We start from the raw sequence: 15283 nt of genomic DNA on the forward strand, positions 1-15283 counted from the left end.
ATCTTCTGTCCGGTTTTGACCGTCAGTCGCATCGGTACCCCTGCTGTTCGCTGCGGTATTAGTGACTCGGTCTCACTGATGGCCTGGCAGGCCTGAGGGGTAGTTTGTCCCGACAGCATGACCTCAGGGGTTCCCAGAAAGGGGCTTGAGGGAGCGTTGGCTCGGGCCCAAACAACCTGGTTAAAGGTGTCTAACTGGGCACCCAGCCGAACCAGTAGATCTGCCCCGATGAAAACCGGTGGGTGCAGATGTTGAGCAATGCTGAAGGTATGGGCGAGCTGTCTCACGCCCAGCTGCACCTTGAGGATGCAGACTCCGGTTGCCTTCAGCAGGCGGCGTGGCCAGCCTGCTGAGAGCAGACTGTGGCTACGTCGCGCCTCAATTAGATGTGGGTTTTCTTAGGACAGACGGTCATATAACTCCCTGCTGATTGCGGACTTCTCCAGCCAAAGTGCTAAGATCACTTCCGGTGTGAAGGTGTCCTCCAGGTGCACGCCTTCCACTATTTTGGGGTTGTAAGGTTTCACCCCTTCGTTTTCCAGAGAGCAGAGAAACGAGTCATGACCGCGAAGGGCAGTTCCCTGGGTGGCCGGATGCACTTGTGCCCCACAGGTGCCCGAGACTGGTTCTGTCGAAGGCATAAGCTTCGCCAGAGGTTCTTTGGGACCCTCCACACTGGAAACTTGGTTGGTGGAAAAGGGTGGTTTACTGCTTGTGCCCAGGGGTTTTGGCATCTCCACCTGGGCCCAGAGGTGGCCCTGGTGGCTGTCAATGAGCGGGGCCAACCTGTCCAGCAGGTCCTGGCCAACAAGTAGAGGCTTGGTGTCCAGTGTGCAAATGTAAATGGGGTGGACCAAAGTCATGTCTTGGAATGAAACATCCAACCACACCCGACTGGTTATGTATGAGCGGTCTTGGGTGTAGCTGGTTATGCTTACATCTCAACCCTCAATTTGAAATGGTTTACCGAGAGCAAGCATAGCTCTACTCACCTCCTCAAACAGGGTTGAGCACATCAGGCTAATTTCTGATCCGGTGTCCAGGAATGCGTTCGCCTTGACGCACCCCCCTATAATTGTCGGACAGTATAGGCGACCGGCATGCGTGTTGTGGGTTAGTCCACCTAAGAATTTTAGGAAGGGAGTCCGGGGTGTTTTTCCTGACGAGGTCTCAAGGGGTACTTGAGGTTTCTCAGGTTTTTCTCCCCACCCGACCAGATAAACTCTGGTTGCCGTGGAGGTGGAATCTACGCCTAGTCACGCTGACGGGGGTTTCGGATCTGGTTTATCCAGGTGGTTGGTTTCGCGTTTTGAAGGTGGTGGGGGTGCGGTGGCCTCACGCACCGCTTCTGTTACCATCTTGCGTAAGGCCTCCTTCATCTCTCTCCCCATAATTCCCTCTGCAGGTCGGTCCCACCCCTTTCCATCAGTCTTACCTTTCGGCCTCGCTTGGTAGTCAGGGCCCCTGTTGGACCTAGGGTTATCATATTTACCAGGCTTTGGGTACCGTTCATTGCCACCCCCCCCCCCCCCCGGTCCTGCGGACTAAACCTACGTTGTTCCCTGAACTGGTTCTTGGCGTGGGTTACTGCTGGAGGTATTTCCTGACCTTCTAACGCGAGGCTGTTTCTGTCAGTTTGGACCTGTAAAACCCTAGCCTCGCTCTCCGATCCCTTGGTCGGGCGAGCACGTGTTTCCCACGCCATCTGAGCATATTTGCGGATCTCTTGCATGCTCATGGCCTTGGTTCTGCAATACATAGTAACCTCGTATCGCACACTTTCATGAAGGTTGTGGAGGAACAGGGATTTAAAAGCATGTTCCTCCTCAATGCCTGGCGCATTGCGTCCTTGGAAGTAAACGGCTCTCAAGCGCCGGTAATACTCCCTGGGTGCTTCGCTTTTCTTTTGCTGGATCGTGAATGCACCAAGTGTGGCTGAGGCCCGGTCCGTGTACACAGAATATTCTTCCCTTAAAGCTTCGCAAAGGGTTGAATAACGGTCTCGGACTGCGGGTGTCAGGCTCTCCATGAAAACATGGACGCTCCTGGACGTTGTCTTCCAGATGAGCTTCAGTTTTTTCCGTGCTGATGGGCAGTACAAATCTAGAAGACAGCGTTCCACTTCCCTAAGGTAATCATCAATGTTTGATTCTGCCTTATTAGGGTCAAAACGCTCTATGTCTTTAGCAAGGGACTCAAGCTGGCGGGTGCGCAATCCACTTTCAGGGATTGGTCCCAGCCCATCTGAGTCATCATCGGAGAGTTCACTCCGGTTGCACTCAGAGGGTATCGGTGCATCACGCCTCATCCTCGGAGGAGGCAGTGGAGGCTGCTCCCGGTATAACTGTGGGCCCTGTGCTTCCCGGACTCGGGTCCTGGGCAGCGGTTGAGGGCGGTAGGAGCTACCTGAATCCCACTCCTGCCGCCGTGGCGGAGGTGAGGGATCGTAGAGGACCGTACTGCGAGTCACGTTTGACGGCTGCTCGCATCTGAACCGTGAACTATTTACACCTGCTGGGTCCCCAGCCAGGTACCGTTCATGGCTGCTGATTGCAGTGGGTTGGGGCACCGCACCACTGAACCTATTGTGACTACTTACCCCTGTTCTTACCTCGGTGGATGTCTGGGGAACCCTGTGAGCCTGGAAAGGTAATCTCTGGAGAGCAGCTTCTACATCCTCCAGATCTGACCTGCAGGTTCTCTCAGGGTTTCGCAGGTGTGGCTCACCTCCAAAGGTTTCAACCTGTGAGGTGGGTTTCGGTTCGTCCCCCCATTCTTCCAGGGGGGGCGGGGTGGCATGGCTACCCTCTATTGCTTCCAATCTATTTCCCACTTCTGTTATTTCCCCTCGAAGGACATCCACCGTCTGCAAAGTATCATTCAGCTCGAACTGCAGTTTAACGCGTTGATCAACTTCCAACATTAACCTTCGCTGATACAACAGAGTGAGCTGTCCTAACACATCTGAGACCCGTCTGTCCTTCGGTGGGTTTTTAATGACTTGGAGCAACTCCTGAATCCTGGCTTCACATTGCTCAATGCCATAATCATTGAGGCCTTTACGCTCCTCGGGGGACAACAGAATCAATGACCCAATCACCTCTTGTGCCTGCATTCCTATGGGGTCCTCCACCATACACACATCTCCAGCTGCAGTCTGGGATGTTCCCTCCATCTTTGGCCCAAAATGCACAATGCACGCACACAAACTGTTTATTTATGAACCACCACTAAAGAAATCTTGCAGCAATTCAACAGGCTAAGCTATTCAGTGATTAATGATTGCTAAATTAATTAGCTGCACACAAACAGGCTAAGCTATTCAGTGATTAACGATTGCTAAACTTAATTAGCTGCACACAACAGGCTAAGCTGTTCAGTGATTAAGGATTGCTAAACTTAATTAGCTGCACACAACAGGCTAAGCTATTCAGTGATTAAGGATTGCTAAACTTAATTAGCTGCACACAAACAGGCTAAGCTATTCAGCTAGCTGTCTGATTCATACCTGTCTCTTCCAGGTGTATGGGTTTGCTTAAAATGGGCACACAGGTTTGACCGTTCAAACTGTGGCTTACCCAAGTCTATGCTTTAATGGGGTTAATCAAGCAAACATGCAAAAAAGGGGAAAAAGGGAAATAATTTTTTTGAAATAACCCAGAAACCAAGTTGAAAATAAAATTTTAAAAATGGGAAAACGAAACTAAACATTCAATGCTGTTCTTAGCTTCAAATAAATGTTAGTGTTCTCTAATATGAATCACCTACCTTCCTGTTAGACAACTAAGTTAGTTTTATGAGTCAGATCAAAACATGCTTCACACACTAAAACCCAGCAAAAATGCTTAACGTTTTTTCAAAAGTGGTAATGAATGATCTGTAACTTCAACTTTCAACTTTAAGTTATGCCCTTTTGATCATAGGTGATGGAATAATCTGCCTGTGTTAATGAATTGAGTGATTTAAAAAAAATATCAACGTAGGAAATGCAATTCGCACTAGTGACCACCAGATGGTACTGAGTGCAGGTCTGCGGTTTGGGAAAACCAGCTGCAATCTGTAATCTATTAAATGGCCACCAGATGTAGGTGTTGTTCTCTAACTGACTGGGAGAATGTTGGTCACAACTGTAATTACGCTCAGTGGACACTGGGGTCAAGTCTGCTGCTTATCAGCGCAGGTTTTTACAGCTGCAGCAGCAGGCTGGCGACTGGAAATTAACTTTAACTTTTCCACAAGTTAAACCAACTTTCACCTTGCATCCACAACAAACACCTCTGAAAGCTAATGTTATCCTTTGCTGTAGAACTGAGCACAACCTAATCAAAATCCCCTAATTCACAAACGTTCTGTGCGAAACTCAAGTCTCCCAATAAACGTCTTGTTAACGGAGATGACAACTGTTCATTCTGTGCAACAGTGATTTGATGTCTGTCTTTTTAAGGCCCACCCAGGGACACCATATGTTGGGAGTATGATTATTGATTGAATAATCTTGATCAATAATTATAATTACAAATCATAATCTGACAAAATCAATTTCTTAACCATAAATCCTCATTTACGAATCGAGACCAGAGATGTTTCTGGTGTTGTAATTGTGGCTCAACGCCTCTGACAATTACAACCGTTAAATACTCCGTAATAGTTAATAACTATTGCCGGAGATGTCACTGTTCAATCGACGGTTTCTGCCGAAACGTGTGGAACTTGAACCTTATTTTGACTGACACATCACTTTTTGCTCACAATGAAACACCAAACGCTCTCTCTTTATCTATGTGAATATTTATTAATTTTCACCTACTCAACATGCAAAATTCTACAAACACAGGGGTAACACATCTAAATAAGCAAAATCAACAAACGGTAGTGGGTATGTATTGAGTCAACCAGCAGTTTATGGCACTACAGACGAAGGGAGAGGGGGATATGAGTGGTGGCGAGTGGTGGGGGTTGGAGCGCAGCTCCGACTGTCCTTTATGATCTTCTGATCATAAAACTTCCCCCTAACTCCTGACCACAAAGGATTGATAACTTTTGGCGGCAAGTCTTCGATCGGCAAAGTGAAATCTCTGGCCTTCTTAGTCCACAGACTTCAGTTATGAATGGTTCGTTGTCCAACGAGAGAGAATGAATGAAACTCTTCACAGAGTTCTTCTCTTAAAGTGACGCGCTTCAATCACCAGATCGGTTTCCAGCAGAAGGCGGCTTTTCAAACATGGGCGCCTCCTATATAGCACCCTGTGACGTCAGACTGGGGACGCCCAGTCATATCAGTCGCAATGCTCGATGGGATATGTAGGAGAGGGCTGTCCTGGGTACAAAATGGCCGATGCCATTGGAGGGGCACAGTGACGTCCAACAACGTGCAGATAATCCAATACTCAGCAAACAAGTGGTCCAACAACTCAAACACAATGACTTTCCAGAGATTGTTTCTTCTCTTCTAATTTCTTCTAATTTCTTCTTGACTTTAATTAACTCACATCTTGCTAGGCTAACATTAGCATGTTTACACTGTTTTGATTTGATGCATTAATATTAAACACATTTCACTGCAGTTCCAGTTAATCGTGGATTGACAACATTTATAGAAAAAGTTGTTATTCTGCTCTAAATGTTTAGAGCTTTACTTTGATCATCTTAAGGTTTATGGACTAGTGTTTCAGCTGCTTTCTGTGTAGCTCTGACCTTTCTGCTTATTTTTTTCACTCAGCCTGAAGAAGTCTTTTGGTTGTGGCATAAATAGTGACAGAGATAAGGAGGCGTATGCTGTGATGAGAGGGGAGTACAAGAAGCTTGGTGGCATGAAGTTTGCTGAGGGAGCAGTACTGACCATCTTCATTCTGCTCGTGCTGCTCTGGTTCACCAGGGAGCCGGGCTTCATACCTGGCTGGGCCACGCTGCTCTTCAACAAGGATGATGCGTAAGTCATGTGGTTTCCCTTTCTTTTACAGTATTCATTGTATGACTTTATTTTAGTATTTGTTTCAAGGTTTTGGAAGAGTTCTGTGGAATATATTTGCAAGTAATACATTTTCTTACATTAGCGAACAGTCAGAATGATCTCTGCTTGGAGAATTAGGCAAGAGTCTTAATTGGGGAGTCGAACTCGAAAAGAAAGTCAGCACAGGTTGTTATTTATTGAATTTTTTTATTTAACCTTTGTGTGTATCTACATACTTTCATTTGCCTTTCACTTTCCTGCTGTTACACATGAATTTCCCCACTGTGGGACAATAAGGTGGCGGTTCACTCCTTGAAACGCCACCTTATTGAAGAGGGGCTGTGGCACAGGCAAAAACTCGGGCCTGGGAGGAGTTCGGTGAGGCCATTGAAAAGGACCACCGGTCGGCCTTGAAGTGATGGAACACCGGACCAGCACTCACGCTCTACAGGGGCTCGAGGGTTCGTGGGACTTTGCCCAACTGGTCCACATGTGTTTTTTGGACCTGGAGAAGGCATTTGACCGTGTCCCTTGTGGTGCCCTGTGAGGGTGCTCCTGAAGTATGGAGTCAAGGGCCCTTTATTAGGGGCCTTCCGGTCTCTGAACAGGTTGAGCAGGAGTTTGGTCCGCATTGCTGGCACTAAGTAGGACCTGTTCCCAGTGCATGTTGGACTCTGGCACGGCTGCCCTTTGTCACCGGTCCTTTCATAGACACGATATCTAGGTGCTGCCAAGGGCAGGAGGGGGTCTGATTTGGGGGCCGATGGATTTTGTCTCTTTTTTTGCAGATGACGTGGTCCTGCTGGCCCCCTCTAGCCAAGACCTACAGCATGCACTGAGGCGGTTCACAGCTGAGTGTGAAGCGGCTGGGATGAAGATCAGCTCCTCCAAGTCCGAGGCCATGGTTCTCGATTGGAAAAGGTGTCTTGCCCTCTTCAGGTTGGAGGGGAGTTTCTGCCTCAAGTGGAGGAGTTTAAGCATCCTGGGATCTTGTTCACGAGTAATGGGAGAATGGAGCAGGAGATCAACAGACGGCTTGGTGCCACCGCCGCAGTGATGAGGATGCTGTGCTTGTCCGTTGTGGTGAAGAAAGAGCTGAGCCGGAAGGTGAAGCTCTCGATTTACCAGTTGGTCTACGTTCCTGCCCTCACCCGTTGACCTTTCGGTCATCACCGAAAGAATGAGATCCCGGATACAAGCGGCTGAAATGAGCTTCCTCCGCAGGGTGGCCGGGCACTCCCCTAGAAAGAGGGTGAGGAGCTCAGAATAGAGCAGCTGCTTTATCTCCAGATAAACCATAAGACGACGTGTGCACGTACGACTGGACAATAAAGAATATTTCTCTTCTCTTCTCTTTTTCTCTTCTTCTCTATTTTGGTTTAAACTCTAAACAATGTAATTGTCCATGTAACCATGTACACATTTGCTACACATGCTACACATTTCCTGTAGACTCTAACTACTTTATTTGAATAATATTTACTGAATAGGTTTTATTGTACATATTACATATACTGTATTTGACAATTTAAAAAATTGAATCGCCAGCATTTTTTTGGCAGCTAAGTGGGTACAGCAAGGCTAAGATTTTAAACCTTTAGCTGAAGTGTGTTCTGGTCAGGAAAAAAATGTTACAAAGAAATTTCAAAAATCTTTCTTACATGGCAAAAAATGGAAAGTCTTTCATCACAAACGATGTATGGAAGAGGCAGGTATAGAAAATAATTGGATGAATGTATGTTTAAGTAACTTTCTTTGTTTCCTTAGGTTTGTGTCAGATGGAACAGTGGCCGTCTTCATGTCAATGCTCTTCTTCATCATCCCATCTCAGTTGCCCACATGTGGCAGCTATGGTTTCACCGAGGCAGGTGAGATATTGCCTGGATCTCAGTTGATCTTTTTAATATTGTATCAAGCAACAATTTCAGCATCTTTTCAGCCTAAGTCTAGGCTGACCATTAACTGCCAGACATGGGGCTTGTCTTCCAAACTAATTACTTTTGCATATTAAAAGTTTACTTGATGTTACAGGTAAGATGATTAAGGCACCTCCAGCTCTGTTGAACTGGCAGGTGGTCCAAGAGTGAATGCCCTGGAACATCATCCTTCTAATGGGTGGAGGCTTTGCTCTGGCTTCTGGCAGTGAGGTAAACACCAGGGAACTATTCTTCCTTGACTTCACTGTTAATATCAACATGTAATGATTTCTAAGCAATCAGACAGTACTTATTGGTTCACAAGTTATTTCATACTTCCAACTTTTATTTATTTAATTATTTATTTATCTATTTATATATGTATTTATCATTCCAAAAAATTTTGTTGTTGTAGTTTGTATAGTATATAAAAATGTTTAAAAAATGTTTATTTGTTAATTCATTATGTATTGTATTTATTTTTCATATTTACAATTTCTAAATAAATTTCTTACATACGTGTTTCATTTTATCATTTTTTCTACTTTTTAATATTTTTTTTATAAATTGTAATTAAAAATACAATTACTTATGTGTAATAGTTATGTATTTGTTATTATTCTTTATTTATTTTATTGTTTTCATATTTGCATTTTTTTAATTAATTGCTTATTCAAATTTCTTCATTCTATTTATTTATTTTTTACTTTTTAAACTTTTATTTCTTTAGTTAAATATTCCAAATTACAATATCTTACCATTTTGTGTTTTAGATAATGTAGTTTCCTAGGTGATGAAGCCATAAGCTTGATGCTTTCCTTTTCCTCTGGTAATCCACTCGATGGCAAAAAAATACCCAACAAATTGAATCCTTTCAGTTAGATTCAACTGTTTAAAAATTAAAATGAAACAGAAATAAATTATACACAAAATAATAGAGTAAAAGAATAACAGGAGAAATAAGAATGAGATCAAAAAACTGTGATGCTCCACTCCAATTGCCCGAATGACTGTAGCAGCAACCACACACAAAAATCTCCAGTTAACTGTCTAATGCAAAATTAAATATGCAAATTTACTAGAGCGCTTTAGTATAGTCTATATTATCACAAATTCATTACGTGTCAGAATTCTTACTCTTTTAACTAACCTGAACACATATTTTAACCTGTAAAAAAATCCTTTTTTTTTTTCTTAATAAACATAAATCACCATAAAAATTAACTTAAATTATCCTCCACATCTGAATAAACTTAAACTGAATTTAGACTCCTACAGATAAGTTTTACTTTACTAATCTGTATGTAGAAAACTTCCAATATTACACTGATCTTAGATTATGATTTAATAGTAATAACGATAAATAAACACAAATTTATGTGGATATATTTGACTAAAGAACAGGTGGAGACAGTTTTAAGTCAGACAATATTTAGATAAATCTTTCAGTTACTGTCCTGTTCAAGTATTTGTAATCAATTCTTTGGTAGGCTGCAGAGGTATTTATACTTTCTTGCACATGCTTTGTTTTTAGGTCTACATTTATGTTTGCAGATTTCAGGCTTGTCCAAATGGCTGGGAGAAAGTCTGGCGCCCCTGCAGGAAATCCCCCCCTTCGCCATCTCCATTCTGCTCTCTCTGCTTGTGGCAACATTCACTGAATGCTCCAGCAATACAGCCACCACCACTCTGTTCCTGCCCGTACTTGGTTCAATGGTAAACTGAGGGCAACATTCACACAAATTCAGGCAAATCTTTGATATTTCTATTTGTTTACATGTGTTTGGTGTCTCTTAGGCCACAGCTATCCAGTTACACCCGCTGTACGTGATGCTGCCTTGCACGATCGCTGCCTCTCTGGCTTTCATGTTGCCTGTGGCCACGCCACCCAACGCCATCGCCTTCTCTTTTGGAAACCTCAAAATTATTGACATGGTGAGACTAATGGAAATATCTAATTATAGCGACACGTAACCATGTGTTTAATTTAAAAGGATCATGAACCAAGATTCATAGGAGTTGTTCTACCAGGAAATAACTGTAGGTTTTACTATAGCGACGCTCAGGTGAAGACTTTAGAGACTGAATGATTTTCTTTATTTGGTAACTGACCAGAATGTGGCTGTTTGTGCCCTCAGGTGAGAGCTGGATTCATGCTGAACATTATTGGGATCCTGTGCATTAATTTAGGCATCAACACCTGGGGATACGCCATGTTTAACATGGGCACGTTTCCTCAGTGGGCCAACAACACACACAGTCAACCCTGAACTACAATAAGAGGTGGAGGCACTACCTGTAATGCCTTTGAAAGTATTTCTATAACTGTTTCAGCAGGACATCGTGAGGTAAGGCCTGATCAGAGTTGACTGACATAAATTGATAGCCTGTGTTGGTTAATATGTTCTGATGCGAAAGAGACAATATTCAATATTTTCCAGAGTCCCATCCACTGACCAGTAAACAGGCTTCCAGAAAGATACAAGAATCTGTCATCTAAATTAAAAGAAAAAATGTCAATATGTCCACATTTCTAATAAGAAAGAAACAAATTTAATAAAACGTTCTAAAGATTTATATATTTAGAGATGTAGAAAAGAGACCATTGTTAGAATTATTGAATAATTATATAGTATAGATATTAAAATTAGGATTTGATAAATTTTTAAGTCAGTAGGACTTATGCTGGGTGAACATTAACAACTATATTCAGTATAATTTCATCTCAATATTCTTTATATCCTACATGGTGTCATATCCTACAACTGTTAGGTTCATTATTAAACCTGTGTTTATTACTACCTAAAGTCAAGTTCAGAACAGAAGAAAAACAATTGAAGCCATTTCCTTGTACACATGTCCCTGTATGTGTCGTCAACTCATTATTCTCATTTACTGATGTTGCACATGCGTTTCACTGATTATTTCAAACCTTATTACTGTAAAGGATCCTATTCTTACATTGAAAGCTGAAATGAATATAAATTAACTTAATCTGTCAATTTAACTTGTTTCTTTTAGTTTAATTAATGATACGTTTTACTTGTAGCATTTTTATATGTTATATGGAGTTTTGACGAAAATTCAATCTGGAAGACTCACCTCCACCACTGGTTCCGTATTGTGACTCCATCATACATCTTCGCTCCAACCAATCAGCGTCAAGTCTGTATTCCTCCTCAGGAAATCACCCTTCAAGGCTTCGCTTTTAAGGACCTCCAATCATGGATCTCCCTGCTCTCCCGCCGAGCTTCAACCCTCCTCCACCCCATCGCCACGATCTGGATTCCTAGCTCCTTCCAACGCCCTTATTTCCTCGGGCCTCCACTACATCACCAGTATCGGATCCTGGGGGGGAAGACATCTCTAATCCTAATCCTAAATCGTTCATTCAAGCTCATGTCATTCATAGCATTCATGTCTTCGGGGTCCGAGCGCCAAAGAAATAAACATCTGCTATTTAACTTCTCTAATCGGCATCTTTGTGTTTTTATTGTGAGTCTTTACAGGATTCAAATGTTTTTTGTCATACAGTTTTCATCAGGTGCACACTTTTTTATTGTCTTATGTTGTAATTTGTAAATACCACAAAGCTGGACTTTTTGTTTGTTTACAAACTTTACTCGTTTTTTTATTAAAGTTTTTTAAAGATGCACTTTTTCTCTTCTGGACAAGTGAAGAAACACTAGCTTGTTCATTTACAAGCAAATTGTCAGGATGAAGTCATTTTGTCCTAATAAAATTATGCTAAAACAGCCAAGGTTGATCACATGATTCAAATCTTGTTGTGATAGTTGACTTCTGAAGAGTCTGTTTGTGCCTTTTAACACAATCACGAAATCATTTCTTTTACAAGAAGAGTCCAAATAAATGCCATAGTCACCACTCTTGCATTAAAATGAGAAGAAACAAATTTCTGAAAGCTGACTGGATGAAACAGAACTTCCTTTTTTTTTTTTTTTTCCCTAAAACGAAGATTGAACTCTGTTATCAAACTAAGAGTTATGTACACAGCCTTCTTTCCACTTCACAACTATGCATACAGAGAAAAAGAAAGACAGGCAGTTAAGGTTAAAGGAAAACAACTTTTATTTTTAGCCACTTCTCTGCAAATGTGTAGATGATGAAATGATTTTACTTTTCTATATCGCCCCCATGAGGCTGATAGCTAAAATGTCTTGAACTTTGGATCAAAATATACATGGTAGTTTACTTTTACATAACTATAGCTCTTCAGTCATTTTATTGATTCTGTAATCTTGGATTATTATCAAACTCTGCATCGCCCATTGCCTTAACTGCCCTCTTTGTCACAATGTGGAATTTGGGTTTGGTGTTTGTTTAAGTTTATTCAGCCAGGTGTTTTTTCTGTTTACTTTAGTGCATGGTTATTTTGTGGTTCTATGTTTCAGGTGCGTTTTCCTTTCCTTATAAGTTGTCTAGGTTCTACTTTGTTCTGTGTTTTATGGGTTTGATGAATGTCTGTTTAGATCTGTTCCTCCTGTTTTTAGTTATGAAGTTTATTTCCTGCTCTGTACTTCTTGTCTCTGTTCTCTCCCATGTGTTCTGGTGCCCTGAGTTTGTTTACAGTTTGTTCCTCATCTAGCTCCTCCATGTTCTCGTTTATCCCTATCTAGTTCACCTGCCCCTCTGTCTTCCCGCTCGCCTGTTCCACACATGTGTCTGTTTTCCCTTATTACCTGCCTTATTGTTTCATATCCACCTTTGTCTGTATTTAAGTTCGTCTTTGTCCTTTTTTCCATGTCATATCGTCGTCATGTCTTTTTGATGTCTCTTGATGTTCTTCGCTTTGGATTTTGTTCTGGCTTCAGATCCTGTTTGATCCAATTTTGAAAAGATGCCTTGTAATCAGGATTATCCTGTCACCCTGCAACTCGACCATCTGTAAGTGGACTCTTTAAATTAAAGACGAAGTTTTCCACTGACTCTTCCTTCTCCGTGCTTGTCTGCCTTTGGTCTACCACACAGACCTTAATTATGACACTCTGTTGTTTATCTCTAATGAATGTGACCAAACTCTACTGGTAAACTGTTGAACATCATCTGGCACTGCATGAGATATTTTACAACTACCACTGGCAACTATCACTCTAAGCTTATTAGAAAACTGTTTTGGAAATTGTTCAATAATCTCTGGAGTCTTCTTTACTCAGAAAGCTCAAGAGTGCTGCGTTGTACCACGTTTCAGCTGTTTTTATTTGGATCTGTTGACTTACAGATGTCCCCTGATGGAGGTGAGACTTCATAGATGTGCTCACAGGTGTTCTTGCTGCAGGGCACCTGTAAGACTGTAAACTCTATGCTGGATGCAGTGGCGTGCACAGACACTTTGGGGGGCAGGTACTCAAGTGCAAAAAAAGGGCACCTTGTGCGGCACATGGAGTTGTTGGTTGCCTTTGTAGTGTGAGATTTATTAAAGGCACAACATGAACATAATTTATATGTATTACTAAGCACCCCCAAAACAAACTGTCCTGTGGGATGTAGGGAAATGACCACCCAGGAAAAAAAAACTCAAAACAAGAATGCATTTGACAAAATTCTTAAGATTAATAAGGCAACAAAATTATCATAGACTGATTTAAAGTTAGATTACTGATTCACAACCTGAACTTCCTGAGTCAAATTTGAAACTTACGTTATCCTTAAATTTTTTTCTTTTTACACACTGAGCACAACGTGTTTGTCTTGACTATATCATTCTGTACTTTTATCATAAAATGTCTTCTGCACCAAGTAACCTTATGTTGTAGCAAAGCAGGTTACAGTGCCAAATTTACCAGGTAGGTCACACTAAATGAGTTATCTTCAGTAATGTGAGTAGCCAGTGACCATTCTACAGTGTAAATCAACTATACCCAGAAAATGAGTTATAAAATCTTTATAGTCCAATGTAACCAACATCGGAGAATATGATCATAAGAACAATCATCTATACGTCTGCATGTAGCCAGTGTGATATATGACAGAAATTATTCTTAGAGAATAAAAATGAATGAGATTACAAGTCCTGAGAACTGATAAGATGTCTGCTATTTAGAAAATAAAATATTCTGATCACATCATCATTTTTACACACAGAAGTAGAAAATACAACTTAGCCTACATGCCCCACATTTACTGAACTTTATTAAAGGTATATTAGTAGTGTATGAATTGTAATGTTAACCAGCTCATTTGGCCGTATTTGCAATAAAAAAAAACATGAGTGAAACAGAAGTCATCATGGACCATTATTGCAAATGTAATATGTACATTTATGAGATAGATTAGAATTTATTTATTTATTCTAATTTAAGAGTTAAATCGTAGACATTCTCCTGGCGCCTGGTGGCAGCCATAGAAGACGTAGCGGGTAAAGGTATGCCATTGATTGGCCTGTTCTGTTTAGATAAAATAGTGGCAGGTGAAGTTTTAACTTTTTCATGTATTCGTTTTGTTTGTTTCCTGGATGGTTACCCGGCCTGTCGGCAGGGCTCTATCTGACGGCGGAGGGGAGGAGAGAAGAGGTAAGCTGGACCAGCACAGGTCCAACTCTCCGTTCTGCACGCAGCCCGTCTCCGCTGAGACACACGAGGCGGAACACGTATGTGTGTTGGCGAAGGGGTGGGGATTTCAAAACGTGGGGCACTGGTATTATAGGCCTTTAAATTCAGAAATGTTACCTTGGGCCCCACACTATACACTGTAAAAAAAAAAAAAAAAAAGATTTCAGGAGGGCACTTTTTTCTCCAAAGGATAAAAGGGCAAGTGCTCTAGCACCACCTAGTGTCTATCTGTGCACATCCCTGGCTGGATGGATGAGGAAACAGATGAGAAGAAAGGTTTATTAGAGGCCTACCGAAAGATAGATTTGCTTTACAGTCAGATAAGAAGGAGGTCCGTTTTAAACACACAAACACAGGCTCCACCAATCAGGACATTTGAGAAGGACACATCTAAACTTGTGCTGCACGGTGGTGCAGTTGGTAGCACTGTTGCCTTGCAGCAAGAAGGTCCTGGGTTTGATTCCCAACCAGGGGTCTTTCTGCATGGAGTTTGCATGTTCTCCCTGTGCATGTGTGGGTTCTCACCAGGTACTCCAGCTTCCTCCCACAGTCCAAAGACATGCCTGTTAGGTTAATTGGTCACTGTAAATTGCCCTTAGGTGTATGAATGAGTTTGTGTGTTGCCCCGTGATGGACTGGCAACTTGTCCAGGGTGTACCCTGCCTCTCGCCCATAGACTGCTGGAGATAGGCACCAGCTCCCCTGTGACCCACTATGGAATAAGCGGTAGAAAATGACTGACTGACTGACATCTAAACTTACAAAACATTCTTTAATTTTCCCACTGCATCACCAATATTGCCATCCCTATAAAGAACAAGCTGTAGAGGCCAAGCCAATGCTTTAAG

General features: G+C 42.2%; 1 pseudogene; it reads left to right on the forward strand.

The window, feature by feature from the left end:
• Nucleotides 1-11621, forward strand: part of LOC124876607 — a 32353-nt pseudogene extending 20732 nt beyond the window's left edge.
• The last annotated feature ends 3662 nt before the right edge of the window (nucleotides 11622-15283 follow it).

Source organism: Girardinichthys multiradiatus, chromosome 11 (genome assembly GCF_021462225.1).
Source record: "Girardinichthys multiradiatus isolate DD_20200921_A chromosome 11, DD_fGirMul_XY1, whole genome shotgun sequence".
Lineage (NCBI taxonomy): Eukaryota > Metazoa > Chordata > Actinopteri > Cyprinodontiformes > Goodeidae > Girardinichthys > Girardinichthys multiradiatus.